General features: G+C 33.6%; 1 protein-coding gene and 1 non-coding gene across 2 annotated transcripts in view; both read left to right on the forward strand.

Annotated features, from left to right (window-relative positions):
- Tsc22d2 (TSC22 domain family member 2) overlaps window positions 1-20,518 on the forward strand; it is an 89,819-nt gene that overhangs the window by 56,835 nt on the left and 12,466 nt on the right. The window lies entirely within an intron of this gene.
- LOC125613654 lies at window positions 12,006-12,112 on the forward strand. Its single transcript, XR_007344219.1, has one exon. It is a non-coding gene; the product is annotated as a U6 spliceosomal RNA (small nuclear RNA).

Genomic DNA, 20,518 nt, shown 5'->3' on the forward strand with positions numbered 1-20,518 from the left:
GGGGTGGGGGGTACTTATGTGTTATAAAGTTAGAAGTTTAAGAAAGTTAACTTCCTTCAAGTCATGAATCATACATGCATGGACATACATGCATGAATCATACATGCAGTTCATAGTTGTAGGACATAAAAACAGCTCTTCCAGGGGCTGGAGTTGTGGCTCAGCAGTAGAGTGCTCCTCTAGCAGGTGCGAGGCCCTGGGTTTGATCCTCAAGCACCAAAAAAAATAAAAGTATTGTGTCCAGCTACCACTAAAAATAAAATACTTTAAAACAAACAAACAAACAAACAAAAAACAACAGATCTTCCAAATTTTTAAAAGCCATGTACATGGTTATCAAAGTGATGCTGTCAAGATATAAGTCAAATTCTTGTTATGTAAAAATAAGAACAGTATGTAGAAAGGAAATACAGTTATATGTAAAGATGGTGAATACAGGTTTGGGGGCTTTTAGTGAAAGATGAGAGAAGACCACATAAAACTGTGAAAACCATGCTGCAGTGTTCTGAAAACAAACCTTCCTGCAAATTTCAGTAAAGTATTAGATGTTTGGTCATTGCATAAAGTACAATCAGTCATCTGTATCCACGGGTTCTTCATCCTTGAATTCAGCCTACCTCAGAAAATAATTTTAATTGCATCTGTACTGAATATGTACAGACTTTTCTGTCATTACTCCCTGAACAATAGAGTATAAGAACTATTTCTAAGTATTTACATTGCATTAGTATTATTATTAATCTAGAGATGATTTAAAGTATACAAGGGAATGTATATAGATTATATGCAAATACTGCTCCATTTTACAGTAGGAACTTGAGCATCTGACCTGCAGACATCAAGGAAAAACTGGCAATAAATACTTATCCCAAATTATAGACGCTTGACAAAAGATTTTCATGTTGCCGTTTTAAGTGTCTTCTGAGAGATCACCTTTCCTAACCAGAAGACTAAAGTCTTAAAATTTCACTTTTGCATAATAGTACAGAATGAAGCTAAGGGAGAATATCAACAGAAATTTGCAATTCTTTGACTCAGCAAAAGTTTATTGATTCCTAAAAGTAAATGCTGGGAGAGAACAAGATTAGGACAACTCAGTACTGACCTTGATTAGCTTGGTCTACTATGGAAAAAGATGGGCAAATACATTATCACATGATTAAAAGTGATCTGTCTTGTAGAATCAAGCATTTTGTCTTTCAAGAACAGCTGGAGGGATTGGTCAAAGTTGCTTCAGAAGGTGACTTTTTAATTGGAAACTTAAAGGTGGGTAGAATTTGGTCTTGGAGAACTGAGGAAAAGGGACAGTCCAGTTAGAGGAAATACAGAACCACTGCAAAAGGACAGAAATGTGGGATAAGAATAGTTCAATTTGTTGCCTAATATATTTGAAGAGAAGCTGAATTGGATAGAGACCAAAAATACTAGAAAGGTCCCCAGATGAAGAAGGAATAATTACCAGAGAGAAGGAATTATTAGGTTTTACAACTGCTTGAATACTATAGGGAAGCACCCAAACTTGACTTCAAAATGTCAAAAACCCTAACTGGGAAATTCTGGTACTATTAGAGAGTATTAGTGAAGGAATTAGTTTGGAAAGAATAAAGTGATGAGGTTTTTGTATTTAACTATTTTATAGATAAATTGAGCTGGTGGAAATATTCAGGGTGCACACAGCTGGGTGGAGAAATTAAGACTAAAAGAATCTTTTGTTTTACTTTGTTACTTATTTTTAGAGTTCAAGCTTTAATAAAGACCAAGATTTGGAAGAAAGAAAGTAGGGTAAGAGGGTCAAGCCAGGACTTTGAGCAACACCACTGATGTTTAGAGAACAGGATCAAGTCTGAAGAGGATAAGTGATTTTAGAGACGAAAACACCCTGGGAATATGTTTTCTAGCCAAAGAAGGGAAAATATTTGAATCTTTATTTTTTAATAATTTTAGATTTACAGAAAAAAAATGTAAGAATAAAACAAAGAAATTTAATAGTCTTCATGCCAAGATTCATTATTAGCATTTTATTATATTAGCTTTGCCATCATAATATTTAGAAACCACTTAGTAAGTTGCAGTCTGGGTGTGGTTGCACATACCTGTAATAATTCTAGTGGCCCAGGAAGCCGAAGCAGGAGGATCGCAAGTTCAAAGACAGTCTTAGCAATTTAGCAAGGCACTAAGCAACTCAGTGAGACCCTGTCTCTAATAAAATACAAAATAGAGCTAAGGATGTTGATCAGTGGTTCAGTCCCTGGTACCCCCACTCCAAAAAAGAGTGAGTTTCAGATATCATAATCATTTGATCTCAAATACTTCAGCATATGTTTCCTAAGATTATTCTCTTACATACCAACAGAATTATTACCAAATTTAGGACACTTGACATTACTATGCAGTTTCTATTCAGTTTCTAACAATTGCTCCCAAAATATTCATAATCATTTTTACCTGATCCCAAAGCCAATACAGAACTATAGATTACATTTAATTATAAAGTCCTGTGTAACAGGTATTTCAATTCTGTTGTCTCTTATAGGATTATTTGAAGTGTAAATATTGATCCAAAAAAGACAGTGCTACTGTTCTGGATAAAATACTAGGGGAAAAAATGTATCTGCCTAGCTAGTTCATATTATTTGGGGAATGGAAGACAAGTGAATACTGCCAGAAATCTAGATGGAACAACTAGGATTAGAGAAGTTTTATAAGGAAAGTTCTATTCTCAAATTTGGGGGAGAAATTTCAGAGAAGGAGAGTATGTAGATGTTAAAATGAATGTATCCTTTAGAATAGCAATAGGTATATTCATGTACTTTTATTTCCTGTACATGGTGACTTTCTTGCATATGTATTAAGTTGGTAATTTTAATTATCTTGAATTGGAAAAAGAAGTATAATTAGAAGACATTTTTTACATCATTACTTGGGTTTACAAATTATTAACTATCATTTGTATTCTGTCCTGTCCTCTTAGTTTAATACTGATACTTAGGTGGTTTGTCTGCTGCCAGATTGTTAACCATAGATCTTACGTCTTAAATAATGAGATCTTATCTCACTATTTGAACTGGTATTATATTGGTTCCTTGACATTTCTTCTCTTAGTTTTTCTGTAACTAAGTGAACTGGTACACCCAACACACTGACAATCGACTTCCAGCCCATTATTAAACTTCAGAACTGACAGTGAGAAATTATTCCTTTACTGTTTCCCCATCATTACATGTTTCTGTGTATTTGCTTACCACCATCATTATTTAATAAATATCTCGACCTGAGTCACCCCAATCTACTCTGAGAGGTCATTACAGTTATTTTCAGGGTGAAATTTAGATCAGATGAGAAGGTGGTAAAATTTTTGTTTTCATTAAGATTTGGAGTTTCAAGTAGTTCAGAAGAAAAATGCCTCATTTTCTAGTATAGATCACATTCTGTAGGTATATGTGTGTGCTCATGCTCCTAGAAATATCCCAAATGACTCAAATGAGGGAATATCTTAGATTTTTATGATGGGTATAAACCTTTTAAATTAGAAATTAGCTTCTGTGTTTAGGCTTTACTTGACTACTTCTAAAATATTTTTCATATTGGACAGAAATAAATTTAAATGATAATAATTTAGAATGTATACCCAATGCTAAATATCCTCAAGAAAGAGCATTTTTTATGCCAGTTTATTTCTTTATTACTTTCAAAGTTTAAAGGTTATTGATTACAAATACTAAAAGATTTGGAAGATGCCTTTATATTTTTCGGTTTTTAATTTGTAATATTTGGGCCAGAAATAATGGTGTCCTCAGTATGTTACAAAATGTGTTCAGGCAGCGTGACTCTCATCTGTTCACAGTTACTAAAGTCCACAGACTGAGGATTTTTTTTTTTTCCAACTTCAGTATCAAGACTAATAGTACAGTTCACAGTGTGTATTTTTTACCTATAGTAAGCTGTTCTCTATGTACACACACAACACACATTTAGGAATACAAATAGAACTTGTCCTGAAAACCAAAAACATCTTTCTGTATGTACAACTAGTAATTAGGAAAAAAAAAAAAAAAAGGTATATTCTCTCTAGTCCTACACACTATTGGAAGTGGAATAAGAAATAAGGAAAAGAGTTGTAACTAATCCTTGTTCTGTTTACAGTGATTGTTAACCCTTGGTCATCACAAAATTTCTATGTTTATTTGCAGCAGATGTTTCTACTTTCCATGTGCCAAGTCCAGGAAATATTGCTAAGTATATATCTAGGATGGTCATAACATACTTTGTCTCAAGAAATTAGATACCGCTTCTCAAAAGCATAATGTGTGATATTTCTTAATTTTTTTTTTTTTACATTTCTTTTCCTTTATGTTGACTATTACTAATAAGCTCTAAGTTTTTCTGTTAACAAAGTATGCAGGTCCTAAGTGCATATTGAGAAATATGTATATGTTTTGTATGTGTTTCTACTACTTTTGAAAGGACCAGCAGTATAATTCATTTGTCAATAAACATGAACTGTTAATAACAAATAGCTTAGAGCTTAATGAAATTGTATTTTGCATATCTTTCACCAGTAGGTGCATTTGATATGCAGCCTAACACTGTGCGTGTGTGCACACTCCCAGACAGATATAGCTCCGTCAAAGAGCCCCTGCTAGCATACCCAAAGCCCTGGTTTTGATAACCATTACCACAAACACCAAGAAAAGATGCATGTTTTTAGTTTTTTTTAGTATAGCTAATAGTTGTCTCTTACATTAGATCTTGGCTCAACCACAGATAACATGAGCTTTACAGTTGTGTGTCTTTTTATACATTTACTTCATGGAGTATAACTTTCTTTCCAGTGTTGTTATTTTATCATGTACATGTGGACTGATTTTTTTAAAATAAGTTCTATCTTTGATATTTCTTCTACAGTGATTTCCCAGTACATAATTTATGGAACAACTATGTTTAATGTATTTGGGGCATACAGAAAATGCCACACTTTCCCCCTTTCTCCACTAAAAAGTAAGCATTTCAGACCTTCAAGAGCAAGCATTTACTATGGTTAGGCTTTTTTTTTTTTTTTTTTTTTTTTAACCCCAAAACAGTGTAGTGAACTTTCTTGAACAGCAGGGTGAAATGTGGCAAAATATTAATAGATTGTGTTAGATAATTTTTAGAATATTTTTAAAGAAATATAGCTTACCAGGGAGCTGGGGATGAAGCTCAATTGGTAGAGTGCTTGCTTTGCATGTACAAGGCCCTTGGTTCAATCCCCAGCACCTCAAAAAGAAAGAAAGAAATGTTGTTTACACTTGAAAGTAAAATTTGATATTCAACTAAGCTAAACACATTCTGGTAGAATGTTTGCCCAACGCGTGTGATGCCTTGGGTTAAATCCCTAGTATGGCACCAATAAAAGGTTGGGGGTAGGGAGGATACTTTTAGGAACTCTTAGCAATTTGATTTTGCATATCACTCACTTTTCAGATAATCACTTGGAAATGGCAAATCATTCATCTTTTTGCCCTCCTGCTTACTATTTTGTCCTATTGATATAGATTTTCCATGAAAGAAAGCTAGCTAAGTGATGACAAACATAAGCCTAGTTCTTACTGAACTATAAGAACGTTTAATGGCACATTGTCAGTTAAATGGGATTTTTCTTCCTCAAAAATGGAAAAAGAATGAAAACATTTCAGTTACCCAGTTTCATTTCAGATTTTTAATAAGAATTTTCTTCAATTTGGAATTTAGTGATTAAAACTCTTCAAATATGACCCCTGTACTTGGTAACAACTAATTTTAATAATAAATATTCAGGAAAATTTTGATATAAAAGTTTTGTGTCTTTTTAAATAAGCTCATAAGCCATGTTCGTATAATGCACACACCTTTAAATTTTCTTCTATAAGTTTCATTGTAAAATAACTGAATGCTTTCATTCTGGTGTAATTCTGTCTTCCAAAGGCTTTCCAGGCATTTATGATAACAATGCATGTTTGTTGGCAAGCCCTTTAACAGAGGGTCAAACATTCTGCCCTTTAAATTACCAATTCATCAAAGCCTTGCACACAAGGAAATGACCAGCATTATTGACAGACATTTCAGGAAGAACTGATTTTACTAAATGTGACTGCATACCGGATCTTCTCATGGAATTTGCCCCACAAATAATAAATCATCAAAAATAAACATTTAAAAAAAAGTTTTTGGTAATATTTTGGTTGAGAGGAAGTAAGAGCTGCATAAAACCTTTCTACAAATATTTGGTAAAATGTTAATGAAATGACCAGAACTTTAAGCTGTTGTTTATCCTCATAAATATGGATTTTTGCCTTCACCAGGTGATTTCATTATAAAACTGTGCTTTGAAAAAAGACAAAATGTGTTTGTATGATTCTGTTGAAGTCAAATGTGTTGTGAGATTACATTTGGAAAGATCATATTTGTAAATAACCAAGTGTGACAGAAGAGTTCCCTTGGAAGTTCAGGTCTGCAACAGCATAACCCAGTCCATACATGTGGGTCAAATCTATCTTGAGATAGCTGCGGAATTTACTTTATAATACTCTTGAAGTTTTCTATAAGTTTGTACATACTGATCTTCCTCAATAATGGCCTCTTTCTTTCCCCTTTCCCTGTTGCCCCATTATATATCATTTTATTTAGGGGGCTAATTTAGGTAAAATATGCCCACAAATATGGGTTGTCTTTTCCATGAATTACTGGCAACTAAAAGTGTAAATGTGCATTCATATCAAACAGTGTTTTTAATGATATTATTCTTCAGGGATTAAAAAATATGCCCAGTTGAAAACTTTCTGGTGAAAATTTAATATAATTTAGGATGATATTCTTAACAAGGTAGTATTTGTCATTATTAAATCTTTGTATCCCCAATTCTCCATTGCCCGTACTCGGGACCACTACTGAGTAGAATACATTATTATGTCTACTACATAAAGTACTTAAAAATTTATTCATACTAACATGTTGTCTATTTTAATAATTGGGCAGTGAAGACAGATTCAGATTTAAGAATAAAAATCAAATGCTATTGTAAGCATTTAATGATTCACATATATCATAACTGATCCAGCTCTAATTCTAAAATCTCTTCTGTGGATGTGGACCCAAAGTATAACTCAAATGCCATTCTATAGGACCACAAAACTTTGTACATCAGATTATGTGGTATTAAATCATAATTTCTGGATCATGATCTTAAACCTTTAATTGGTTCCATTTCTAGTTGAGTCTTCACCAACAAGTATTCCTGATGGCCTTGAAAGTCCATGTTGAAATTTAAAGTTCAAAGTAACCAAATCAAATATGAAATTACTTTACATTTAAAAATATTAAGTACAAAATATCAGTTGTGTAATCATGGTAAAACATAAAATTTTGCTATAAAAGATTTTTAAAGGCTATTTTATTAAAACACTTATTTACTTAAACTCTTTGCTAGAATTTTTTTTAGAATTCAGCATCGGAGGAGGAATGTGACATAATAATGATCGAAAGCCGAAAGTTTAAAAGTTGTGATGCCCTCACATGGTTGGAGGGTTATTCTAGCTTCTAAGGACTGAATGTTGTCCACAAGAGTGTCTCATCAGGTCATAAATTGGTAAGACTTAACGGATTAGATTTTATGTATTATACCTGATGTTATTGTATTGACATGACTATTTATGAACAAAATGAGCACATTGTATTACTAAGAGTATAGTATTAAATATAAGTTAAAATTTGAAATTTTAAATACTTGGAGTATGTAATCTTTATTATATGAGGCTTAAGGCCATATCTTTGCAGTGGTGTTCAATAAATACATCAGTTTTTAAAAGAAAGTGAAATCCTGAATTACATAAAAATTTTTAAATGTTGTTGTTGGATCTGTTGTAGATGCTTACAGCATAGTGAAGAGCCCAAAATACTTCGAATTATTATTCCAGGAGATATTTGATAAATAATATCATTTTTCTTTTAAAAAGTCCATTTCTTCATAAAATATAGCTTAGATTAATTTTATTAATGCTTTTGGGGATTTTACTTTCTTGATAAAAAGACAATTTTCTTCTAAATGTTTCTAAAATAAACCCAAAATTTTTACATCAAGAACACCTAAGATACCAGTGTCACCTGAAAATGATATATTAGAAGTCAATACACTTTTTTTCGTATACCCTGAAAATTAATTCCTCTCAGAATTGTACTCTGCCTAGAAAAAAAATAAATTTAAACTTGTTTTGTGTACATTTTTATTTTGCTTTTGTTTACACAGCTGTATGAGGGGGGTGCTCTTAGAATAATAGAATTTAGCTCAAGATTTAAAATTTTAAACTGAAAATCACCATATTTTGCAAATGAAGAAAAAGAATATGGGTTAAATTTTATGTCCAATTATTATATATGTAGAATTAATATTACTAAAATGTGGTTACCATAAAAAATTATTTGAAGTTCTTTATTTTCCAAAAAAGCCAAAAAGTTCCCACCATTATGTATATTTATAATGAACCAGTAAAAAAATAGGGGTGGGGGGCAAAAGGCCTGCCCAGCTAAACAGGCAGTATGTATTTCAAACTTTATCCTTAACCAGAGATGGGTTATTTTCTTCCTTATATGCACTCATACCCATTCTATCTTTTGAATAATATTCTAAATTATTTCTGATATAGTATTCCATAGCTTCATGTTTATCATATTCTCTAAACTAAAGTTTCTTAAATTAGTATTTGGATCAATTGAAGTCTGGAAGGAAATACAACAAACCAATAAGTTGTTTCTTATCCTTATACTTTTCTGTTTTCTTTATTTTCTATAACAAATCTACATAAATGATTATAAGGAGAATAATTTCTCTAGGATATCCATATTTAATAGGGCTTCAGGATTGGAAACTCTGGAATATGGGGCAGCATTTTTCATGTGTTTAGGTTTCTGTGAAGGGTTCAGAGCATTTGTCAGATTTTCAAAACACTTAATATTGCTAGGGAATATTTTGTGCCTAAAAGGACAAGCCTGATTAGGCACTCGCGTAAGTGGTATATGAGAGAAATTTTCAACAATTATAATGATTCTTAGTGATATTTATCCAAGACTAGCTTATTTTAAGTAACCATAAGAATGATGGGACAGATCAGAGCCTAGCTGCTTCTGGCTTAGGAATTTCATAGTTTCAGTCCCTGTGCTCAAGTGTTGATTGGATTTCTCCACAAAGGAGTTTCGGTTTTGCTACTGAGTGGTTATTATGTGTCAGGCACTGTGCTAAGTATTTTTGGCACATTTTCTCATTTAACTTTTAGATACTATCAATATCTTCAGTTTAACAGAAAAGGAAATCAAAAGCTTAGATAGGTTAAGTAACTTGCTCAAGTCACGTGGCCATTGAGTGGGAGCTAGGATTCGGGTCTGACTTTCTGACTGGAGCATAGACTCTCAGAGTGCTTATATGCAGAGTGACCCTGGCTTACTTGAAGTGATAAGACAAAGGATTTTATATTTTATGAAGGTGTGAATAAATTTGATTTACCTTGAACTTAAATAGCAATGAGTCATCCTCTACTAAAATGTCATCTTTTAGAGTGTTGGCCAAAAATACATGTTGTAAGTTGCTTACTATTCAAAATCATTTTGTGCATTAGAAAATATGTTCAGAATTAATGTTTATGGTTATAAGCACAAATGTGTACTAGATATATACATATTTTTAAGGTCTAGTACTTACTAGAATAGTACTATAGTATTAAGTATTATATTAATATTATATATTAATGTTATTAGTATTAAGTATAACCATTAAGGAACTCACTCCTTAATATTCAGAATTTTTAAATAGCAAACGCTAGATGGCATTTTAAAAAACTTCCTTGAGCTGCCAATGTTCCATGTAGAAGTTGAAAATATTATTAGATATAAAACTCCCTACTGAATTCTTCATGAGAATTTCTCATTTGTCCTTAGTTTTGAATAATTATATTGAGAAACCTCTTTTATGCCTATTTTAAGAATTTGAGGGGGGGAAAGAAAGAATCACTATTGATACATGAGGTTTTCTTACGAGAATCTTTGTACATACCCTTTGGGTTGTTTAATTTTTCTCTCATATAAGCTCCAAACCTTATAACCTGTTACCTATATTTAAGTATTTGTAATAAGGTTCCTGTGTGTTCAAATAGGGTTTAAAGTTAAATCTACAGTAATAATACTGCTTAAAATAAGTACAAGTGAAAACCGTAAGAATTTGTTTGCTTTTCAGTTAAATTGAATTTGTTTGCTGATAAGTAGAAACTCAATTTTTTCAGTGCCATGATTAAGAATATACAAATAATTTCATAAGTCCCATCAGAATATGAAAATCATAGTTTTATTCTTCTTGATAATGCATTTGTATCCTAACTTCTTTAGTAGTAATATATCTGACTTTTCAAGATTAAAACTATGGAAAGTTTGGACAATAAGACCAAGTTTTCAACACAGTTACTATCTCAGCATTTGTATCCTCCTTTCCTGACTTTGTAAACATATATAATGTTCATAGTTGGAGTTGTGGTTGATAAGTAGCTTTTCAATAGTTTTAAAAATGCTTAATTAAAAACTAAAGTTAATACTGATAGGTGAATGGTTTGTAATTTGGACTGATGTGTGATACTTTGACATCTGTGATACTGTCCCTTCATATTTTTCTTCTTGCACCTTGTTGGTAGTTTCTACTCAGACTCCTTGGCAGGCTTTTTTTCTGTTTGTCCTTCTAAATAGTTTTGGAGTCCTCAGGATGCTGTCCATACCTTCTTCTAGCATTGTTCCTTATTCCAAGAGCACATTAGTGCCTGTGTTTATCTTCATGCTGTAGGCAGATGTGTGCTCTAGGCACTCACACCTGTTCCCTGCAGCCTAGGGCTCTCCTTGAATTTTCATTTCCCTGATCTCCCACAGCTCTCTGAACAAAGTGCTGCCAGTCTGCCAGTCTGATGAGTGTCTCTTCATCCTGTCCTATTTCCCATCCCCCTGTTCTTTCTACTTGGAACAATTTTTTAAATGTTCTTTTTTCTCCACGCAGCTATGACACTTTCTCTATTAAACATTTTTTCCTGACTCTAGATATTATTTGTTCCCCAAACATCCTCTAAAATCTTGCCCTATCTTAGCATTTGCCATATCTATAATTTGTATGTCTTCTGTATGTAAAATGTAAGCTCTAACCCTAGGGTTATATTTAGTTGATATTATAACTGCAGTGTCTGGTAAATATTTAAATATATTAAAATCCCTCTGAATGTAGCATCCCATAATTCAGTATCTGTAAAGAATATCAGAAATTAAATACAATTAGAAGCAAGAAACAAATGTAGAAATTGATCACCTATTCTAAGTCAGTTCATGATGTTTAAATTTTGGCCACTGTAATTTACCACTACAAATTATATAGGTAACATATTAAGTGTTTACCATGAGCCAGACACTAATGCATTATCTCACTGAGTCCCATTACCTAGTCTTGTTTTTATCTCCTGAGAGGCCGAATAGCTTGCCTGAAGTCAGTATCTTTAAAGTGATGGAGTTGAGATTCAAGCCTAGATGTGACTCCAGATAAAAAGCCCTTTTATTCATTACCACCTCTCACAGCTTACCTTGAGTCTAGAATTATACATTTGTGTTGGAAGGGAATTTAGTGGCCCACTTGGATCATGTCAACAGTGTACCTTGCAACTTGTCATCTTTGAACACCACGTTTACCTTGGTCTCATGGTCATTTTTTAAAAAAATCAGTTTCATGTTTAAACCTTTTATAAACTCTTCCTGTACGACAGAGAAGTTTAAAATGTGAAGCAGAAAACTCAGATGATTGCCATCATTTGAAGTACATTTAAGAATGTTAGCTGCAGTACAAATTCTGTGGAAGGGTTGAAATGGTACATTGTCTAGTTACTTCTGTGTTTTTAGAGCTGCCCAAATAAGTAATATGGATTCCAGTTATTGGCCATGTAAGTCAACAATAAAAGTTATTTTTCAAAAATAGATGAGGAGTGCTCGCTTCGGCAGCACATTTACAAAAATTGGAACAATACAGAGAAGATTAGCATGACCCCTGCGCAAAGATAATAGGCGCATTAGTGAAGCATTCCATATTAAAAACAAAAATGGATAAAGAGAGCTGGGTGCAGTGGTGCATGCCTGTAACCTCGGGGGCCTGGGAGGCTGAGGCAGGAAGATCATGAGTTCAAAGCCAGCTTCAGCAACAGTGAGGCACCAAGCAACTGTCTCTAAATAAAATGCAAGATTCTGGTGAGAACAAGGCTCAGTGGTTAAGTGTCCCTGAGCTCAATCCCCGGTAACCCTCCCCATCCCCCCCCAAAATAAGGAGACATTGTTTAATATCTTAGTGATCATGAGGATATCTTCTTCACTTCTTAATTATTGTAATGATGTAATGTCCTCATGGGAGGTCTTTATTTGTGCCCCTATCCACCAAATAAAAAGTGAAGTGTATCAGAATTTCTTCAAACTCCTATCTAGCACACCGAGAACTTCTACTTTTTTGCTGAAACACGTGCCAATTTGAATTATCTTCTTTATTAGACTAAACCTGCAAGCCTTTTTGGCCTTTGGTTCCTTTCACTTTCTCCTTTTAGATTGAAATTGGTCCACTCAGAGAACTCATAGATAGATTTACAGATGACTCTTCTCTAAATCAGTGATTCTTATGTGAAAAAGTCTTTGTCACTGTTTTTATCCAGAACATCAGTAGAATTTTTTTTAAACTCCACTTTATTTTCCATGAAGTTTTCCACTACTTTTACTGTGTTCCAATGGTAACTCTTCTGTCAGTTTCTAATAGTTTAAATCACTGTTAATTTCTTAGATCATTGTCCTGCCATCATAAGCCCAACATAACATCAGATCATGTCAAACTTACTAGATGCAACTAGGTAATAAAATATTATTACCTGTATTAAATATAAAATATTTCCAAATATTATGTCATATTCAATATTTTTCTTATGAGTTGATATTGAGTAATATATTTGATATTAACTCATATCAAACATGTAACTCATGCACAGTGTTATAATGTAGACCCTTGAGTCTTTAAGCTTTAATTCAAGAGAGAACATCTGATAAAAACAACAAAAATGTGGAAGACTCAGAGAGGTGATGCCTATTGGCAAGAAAGGAAGAGGGCCAAGAGAGCAAATGAGGCATACCATTTCAGATGACAGTCTCCATCTGGCCTCTAAATTGATTTTAACAAACTCCAGGTCATGATAAAAATTAAGACTTAATCATAAAAGATTTTACACAGACATATGCACATCATTGTAAAATTCAGTCATGTCTAAACTGTATAGTTGTTATTCCTATAAGAAATCAAGGACATGGATCTAAATTGAAATGAGAAAAGGTTGTTAGCTGTTAAAAACTTTTTGTCACTGATAGTATATTTATTACAGTTCTTATTGAGTGAAAAACTATTATAGTAGTCCTATTTTATACTTTATCGTTTACACCATAATCCCTTTTTGACATAGGTAATTGTAAAGCAGTGATTGACAAGGACAGGAAGTGGTTTAAAAGCAAAACAATGCTTTATCCCACAGTTTTTTATTTGCTTTCAGTTGGAATTTGTTGAAATTTCACATGAAAGTATTACCTGGGATATTTTAGTTACACAATTTTTTGGAAACTTTTATGTTGAATTAAATTAATCCAGATATGTTTCAGCAACCTATGAAAAAATTTCCCCAAGTAAGTTAAGAATATTTTATTCTAAACAATGCAACTTTGAGACTCTAAAGAGGATCAGTAAGAGCTTTATTAATGTTCAGTCCACATGAATTTTGTGTTTACTAAGCCATGTTATTAATTTAAATCTCAGGTTGAACAAATTTTATTAGCATGCATTCTGTGACTGTATTAAGTCTTTAACATTAGACTAATTGAGTACAAAATATCAAGTAAATTTATTACAGCATAACTTGGATTGTTTAAATCTTTTGGTGAGACATAACTATAAAACCTTTTTCTCAGTACTGATTGATTTGTATTTATACCTTGCTGCCTCGGGAGCTTGACTTTTATTTAACTTATAATTTAAGATACACTGGGGAAGTAGCCCTTATAAAGTGTCAGAGCTCAAATTGATACAAACAATAGAAGAAACCAGTTGAGGTTTGTTTCCCATGGTAACGGCCTCACTAGTCCTTAACAGCAGTCCTTCAGGTATATAAAACTGTGACCCCATTGTATATATAGAAACTTGTTAGGATCACCCCACTAGTGAGTGGGTAGAGTTTGGATTTTAAAGCAGCTTGTCTTCTTTCAAAGCCTGTGCTTTGAAATACTTCTTGGAGAATTCAGCTTTTTTACTTAGGCAACTTCTGAGAGGTTTTACCTCCCAGAATGTGTGACCCCAGCATGAAATAGAGAACAAAGGGGACTTCAACCAAGTGGTAGTAAGCTGATGACCTAGATAGCTTTATGCGTTTCAAGGCATACATTCACCATGCTCTCTTTATGTTTTTTGGAGGTGATTCTTTGCTGAGAGCTCTAAGTTGGTAAGATTTTCTTTTAAACATTCCAAATGCAAAACATTCATGGATTTATTAAAAGTAAAGGTCAGATTTTTCCCCAATACAGTATTCTCATTGTATTAAGGAGCAATGACCGTGCTTGATGCTGTGCCTTAGTCTAAACGAGAATCAAGCAACTGTCTCTTTAAAAACCTCTTGTTACTGTTTTATTCTGGGTTTAACTGTTTTGAAACAAATCCCTTGACAACCTTCATTTTATTTATTGCCATCCCTGGACAGTGAGGACAGATTAGAAAGGAATATAAAATAGCAAAGAAAAAATAAATTAACTTTGGAACCAAAAATGGGCTTTGGTTATTAATCCTAATGGCTAGTCTAATATAATTTTACTTTCTCATATATATTGTCCATAGAATTCGAGGGTTTTTTTTTTTTTTTTTGGTACCAGGGATTGAACCCACAGGCTACTGAGCCACATCCACAGCCCTTTTTTTTTTTTTAGTTGTTAATGGACTTTTATTTTATTCATTTATTTATATGTGGTGCTGAGAATCAAACCCAGTGCCTCACACATGTGAGACAAGCACTCTACCACTGAGCTACAATCACAGCCCCTCCACAGCCCTTTTAAATTTGAGACAAGGTCTTTCTGAGTTGCTCAGGGCCTTGCTAAATTGCTAAGGCTGGTTCTGATCCTCCTGCCCCAGCCTCCTGAGCTGCTGGGATTGCAGGCATGAGGCACCACACCTGGCTAGACTTTTTCTTTAAAGCTATTTTAAATGCCATCCCTGTACCTTCAAGAAATAGGCATAAAGGAAATTGTTAGCTAAAAAATGACCAGAAGCTATTGATATGCTCTTCGTTGGTATTTGGATTTTGGTATACAGTGGAATAGTCTTATATTCACTTCATTCAAGTGTCATTATATAAATGTAATTGAGAGGATTTCTTTGAAATGGCTGCTTAGTTGAAAAATGCTACGACTATGTAGAATGCTTAAGAAAGAGGAGGCAAATACAAGATATTAGATCATTAGCTTTCCAAAGAAGGGCAGTTTCTTCCTAACCCCGTGTTTTCCGTATTTCTTCTTCACATGTTGGTTTTTTCCAGTGGCCCTACTTATCTTCTCCTATGGTTTTAGCCACCTGCCAAATCTAGTCTTTTAGGTTGAGGACAAGTGCTAGATACCTGTTTCTTATAGCTTCTTTCGGTAGTCCTCCACCTGGATCTCTATTTCAGATGGAACATAAACATCGTGTTCTTATCGGTAAGATTCCCAGGTTTCTCCACTATGCACTCCCCCCTTATCCCACCCATATCTGGCTGCCTCCATATTAGGACACACTGACCATCTCCCTGCTGGTCATTGTTCCAGCTCAGAAACCGCAGTCCTCCTTGGCATTTTCTTCATCCGTAGGTGAATCCCTTTCCTCCACCATCTCTCTAACCTCACAGATTCACCATACTTCTGTTGTTTAAAAAAAAAAAAAAAAAAAAACTATTCTCCTTGACCTCAGTATAGCACTTTCCCAAACTGTGATCACGCATTTTTCAGTGTTCTGCTATCCGAAGTTCTGCTTTCCCCTTGTTTACTTCAATAACTTTTTCCCAAGACTTATCTTGAATATGACTACTAACTTTCCTCTGTCCAACTCTAACCCTGAAAAAAAAGGAATGAAAAATAAACTATTTATATGACTCCATTAAGTTCCATAAAACTCTGAAACTAAATGATTAAAAAAAAGTCCATACAAAAACAAAGACTTTGTGTCCGCCAAAAACTAAAAAATAAATATTTAAAAAAAAAATTCTCTCTCTCTCTCTCTCTCTCTCTCACTCTCACTCTTTAAAAAAATTTTTTTTTTTTAAAAAGGACATATTACTTGAGGTGAGGCCAAGCTGTAATGTGGATTTACTAATTCCACATCTAGTGATCTTTCACTAATGGTTACTGCCCAACTTAATATTCTTGCAGCCAGTATTTGTTGAATGTCAGTCATTGTGTAGAGAATACTGAGTGGCATCTGTCATTTTTTTTTTAAGATATTTATTTTTTAGCTGTAGTTGGATACAATACCTTTATTTATTTTTATGTGTTGCTGAGGATCGAACCCAGGGTCCTGCACATACTAGGCAAGCACTTTACCTCTGAGCCACAAACCCAGCTCCAAATCTGTTATTTTTATAGGAGTGTCACCCAGAAAGATAAATGCTACTGAGATTTGGCTATATAGGAGATAGGAAGTGAAGTTTGTGTACAATCTAGTCCACCATGGTGGTGCAGATTTGTAATCCCAGCAGCGTGGGAGGCTGAGGCAGGAGGATCGTGAGTTCAAAGCCAGCCTCAGCAACTTCAGGGTCCTAAGCAACTCAGTGATACCTTGTCTCTAAATAAAATAGAAAATAGGGCTGGAGTTGTGGCTCAGTGGCCTAGTGCCTAGTTCAATCCCTGGTACCCGCCACCCAAAAAAGGAAATAAACATTTAAATAAATAAGTGTAAAGCTAGTTACTGATGGGGGCTATTTTTATGTCATTACTAAAGAATTTTGAGTTTTAGAAAGGTTAAGTGGATTTGGATATATCTAAGGGTGAAAGATTATCCAATGCTTGTTGGTTTCTGAAGTGAAATATAAATCTTAATATAGTTTCACTTTTTCGTTTTATTTTCCTTGACATTCTTTTCTATCATGTTCTTTCTCTAATTTTGTTCATTTTTATACAATTACATCATGAAAATTTCCCATGTTTTTCAGGTGATTTAAATGTTATTTTTCCCTTTAGTTAAGGAAAGGAATACTGTAATTAACCTTTTAAAGGAAAATTAACGTTAACTACAAACTGTTAATCATAGTCCTTTCATTGGAAGTCTATCTTTATCCTTTTCCTAAACCACCTAAAATAATTTTACCTCTTATATTCATGCAAACTAAGAATTTTTGTTGGATTTATCTCCCTTTTTTAATTTAAATTTTGTATTTTCAAGGAAAGAGTCCCTTAAAATCAGTATTGAAAAATGCTTTATTACATTAAGGTTTACTTTAATCACTAAATTCTGATCTGAATTTTTAGAAGCTTGGTTAGCCATCAGCTTCTACCCCAGCAGACTAAAGGAATGGTTTTAGAATATCTAGAATGAATGTATGGAACTGTGTTCCACTTGTTCCTTTTCTATATAATTATAGTCAGTTGCTGTGAGCTAGATGTAATTCAGCAGAATTTAAAACCCTCTCTAATTCCTTTCCCCTTTTTCTCTGAGCTACCAATGTACCTCTAAGTCTAGGTGACTGTCAGTTGTGTTATTTTCTCCATCTCCAGGGAATGTTTTACAGTGCTCAGCAATGTGGTGTTGGATTCTTAATTTGACTTTAAACCTTTGTTATGTTTCCTTTGCTCCTCAGTAATTGAAATGATTCAAACCCTTTAGTATGTATCCATTACTCTCTAGTAATTGAAATGATTCTCTCAAAATATCATAACTTAGAAATGTAGAAATATAAACAGACGTGGAAAAATAAGGTTATGTTAATCTCATCCTTACCTTCTTTGGAAAGCATTTTTTAGTGTAACATCTAAGTTTATGTAGCCTGTTATATCATAGATGCTTACCTTAAATTTTGTCTATTTACTTATCATGTTGAATTTGAATAAATAGACATAACTGAGCCAGAGGCACAGTGGCACATGCCTGTATTCCCAGTGACTTAGGAGGCTGAGGCAGGAGGATTGCAATTGGAGGACAGCCTCAGCAACTTGGTCTCACTAAATTGCTTAGGTTCTAGCTATCTCAAAATTAAAAAGAAAAAGGGGTAGGGAAAGGTGGTAAAACACCCCTGGCTTAAATCCCTAGTCCCAAAAGAAAGAAAGTGAGGAGAGCCATAGTGAGAATAATAAACATGATTGGTGTATTTTTAGGCAGCTATAAATCACCCTAAACCAAGGACCTGAATTTTACAAATCACAATATCACTTCTTGATCATTGTTTCCAGTGGTAAATATAGTACCTTATCTTACAGAATGAAGTAGCTCCTGGAGAAAGAGTTTATATCTCTTCCCTCCTTTTCCCTTGCTTCTGTTTCCTGTTGTTACTTTTCCTGTCTGCCATTTGTTCATGTCTTGAATATATGCTGCATAGAGTAATGACTCCTTCATGAGTTATTTTCATTTTGAATATATTTTTCAGTATTTCCCAAAAATGTGATACAATTAGTCTGTCTTCTCTATTCTGTCCTCCATTTGTCCACCTTCCCAACAGGTAAACACTTAGCTCATGTGTGTTATTTCACAGTTTATGCACATAAAAGCAAATACGATATATATTATCCCTTCATGTAACTGACAATATATTGAGCATATCTCTGTACCTTTACTTAAAGATCTCCAGGTGTGCTGCTGCTCCCATCTCAATACATAGAAAAACATCTTCATGTTTTCAATAGGTATATACTCTTAAACCCAGTAGATGGCTGAGCCATGATTTATTTAACCAGCTTCCTGTTGACAGAAACCTTGCTGTTCTAAACAATGCTGCAATGAGTGTCCTTATAAATATGGTGTTTCCTGTGTATGTAAATATCTGTAGGATAAATTCTCAGATGTAGGATTGTTGGTTTAAGGGCGGATGAGAGTTGGGTGGGGAATATGTGTTGGAAATAGTATTGAATTATAGTTTTGATCTGTATTTTTATCATGTTTGAAATTATTTTTTCATGTGTTTCTTGTGGACTGTCAGTATGAATTCTCCAAATTTTTTGTTGGGCTCCTGGTCTTAGACTTCTAGAAGCACTTTATATTTTAGGAAAATTGCTGAAGAAGGTTTTTATTTTTCTATATTTTCAGGAGTATAGAGACTCTGAAGTATTAACGAAATGCTCCTTAATATGAACAATATAGTTGGATTTGGACCAAGGGGATCTGAGGTAGAAAAGCAACTTTGTGTTGATGCATACTTTTTAAAGTATACTCTTTGATGTATTTTTTACCATGAGAATGTTCTTTTTTGAAAAAAATTTTATTTTGAAGTAATTGTAGACTCACAAGAAATTGTAAAAAAGACAACAATGGGGTAGAGTTTTTGTACACTCTTCTCCCAGTTCCTCTCACTGATAACATCTTGCCTGACCACGGCACAGGGCCAGACCAGGAAGCTGATATTAATGCAGTCCACTGCATGTGTCCTCTTTTCACGTGTTTCTTATTTCCACCTCCTGACCAGAAATTTGGCCTAAAATTGACTGGATGAATATAAAATATGCTGAAGGCATCGGTGACCAGTGTTTTTGTAGAAATGATGACACTATCCATCATTGCATAAATATTTAGCCTTTGTTTGTTTGTTTGTGGTGCTGGGGGTCAAACCTAGGGCCTCGAACATGCTAATAAGCAAGTGCTCTGCCACTGAGCTACACCCCAGCCCCCCAGCTTGGTTTTTAGTCACTTTTTGGTAAACACTTTTCATCATACCACTGTAAGAGTGGCTACTTAAGAAAATACTAATGTAAGGTTTGTAAATAGCCATTTACCTGCTTGCTCAGGGTGAATAATTTCTTTAAAATCACTTATCTTGTGTTACTAATAAAAATCATGGGGCATTTTTGTGGGGGTTTTTTAATCACAAAATTAAGCAGATTGTTTTACATTAGTAGAATTTATCTTCAGAAATCAGAGTACATAAATTTTTTAAGTTCTTGGCTTAATTTACTGTTAATTTCATCTAGTAATTTATTCTTAATAATAGAAGTTTGTGTTTTGCCAGAGGTTAATTCTGTATGAATTAAAATTAATCTAGATGCTTTAGAAATAAGAATTTCTATTTTCTCTTATATTAAACTGTAAATATTCTGTAGTCCTCTCTTACAGAAGAGGGGTGAATTTTTTTAAATTATGTTTAACTTTCACAACCTTGCTGAACTATACATTCATTAGATTTACTTTTTATAATCTGCAACTTATGACTTTTTCCCCATGGATTTTTTTTTTTTTTTTTTTTTTTTTTTTTTTTTTTTTTTT

Source organism: Marmota marmota, unplaced genomic scaffold (genome assembly GCF_001458135.2).
Source record: "Marmota marmota marmota unplaced genomic scaffold, marMar, whole genome shotgun sequence".
In the NCBI taxonomy this organism is placed as follows: Eukaryota; Metazoa; Chordata; class Mammalia; order Rodentia; family Sciuridae; genus Marmota; species Marmota marmota.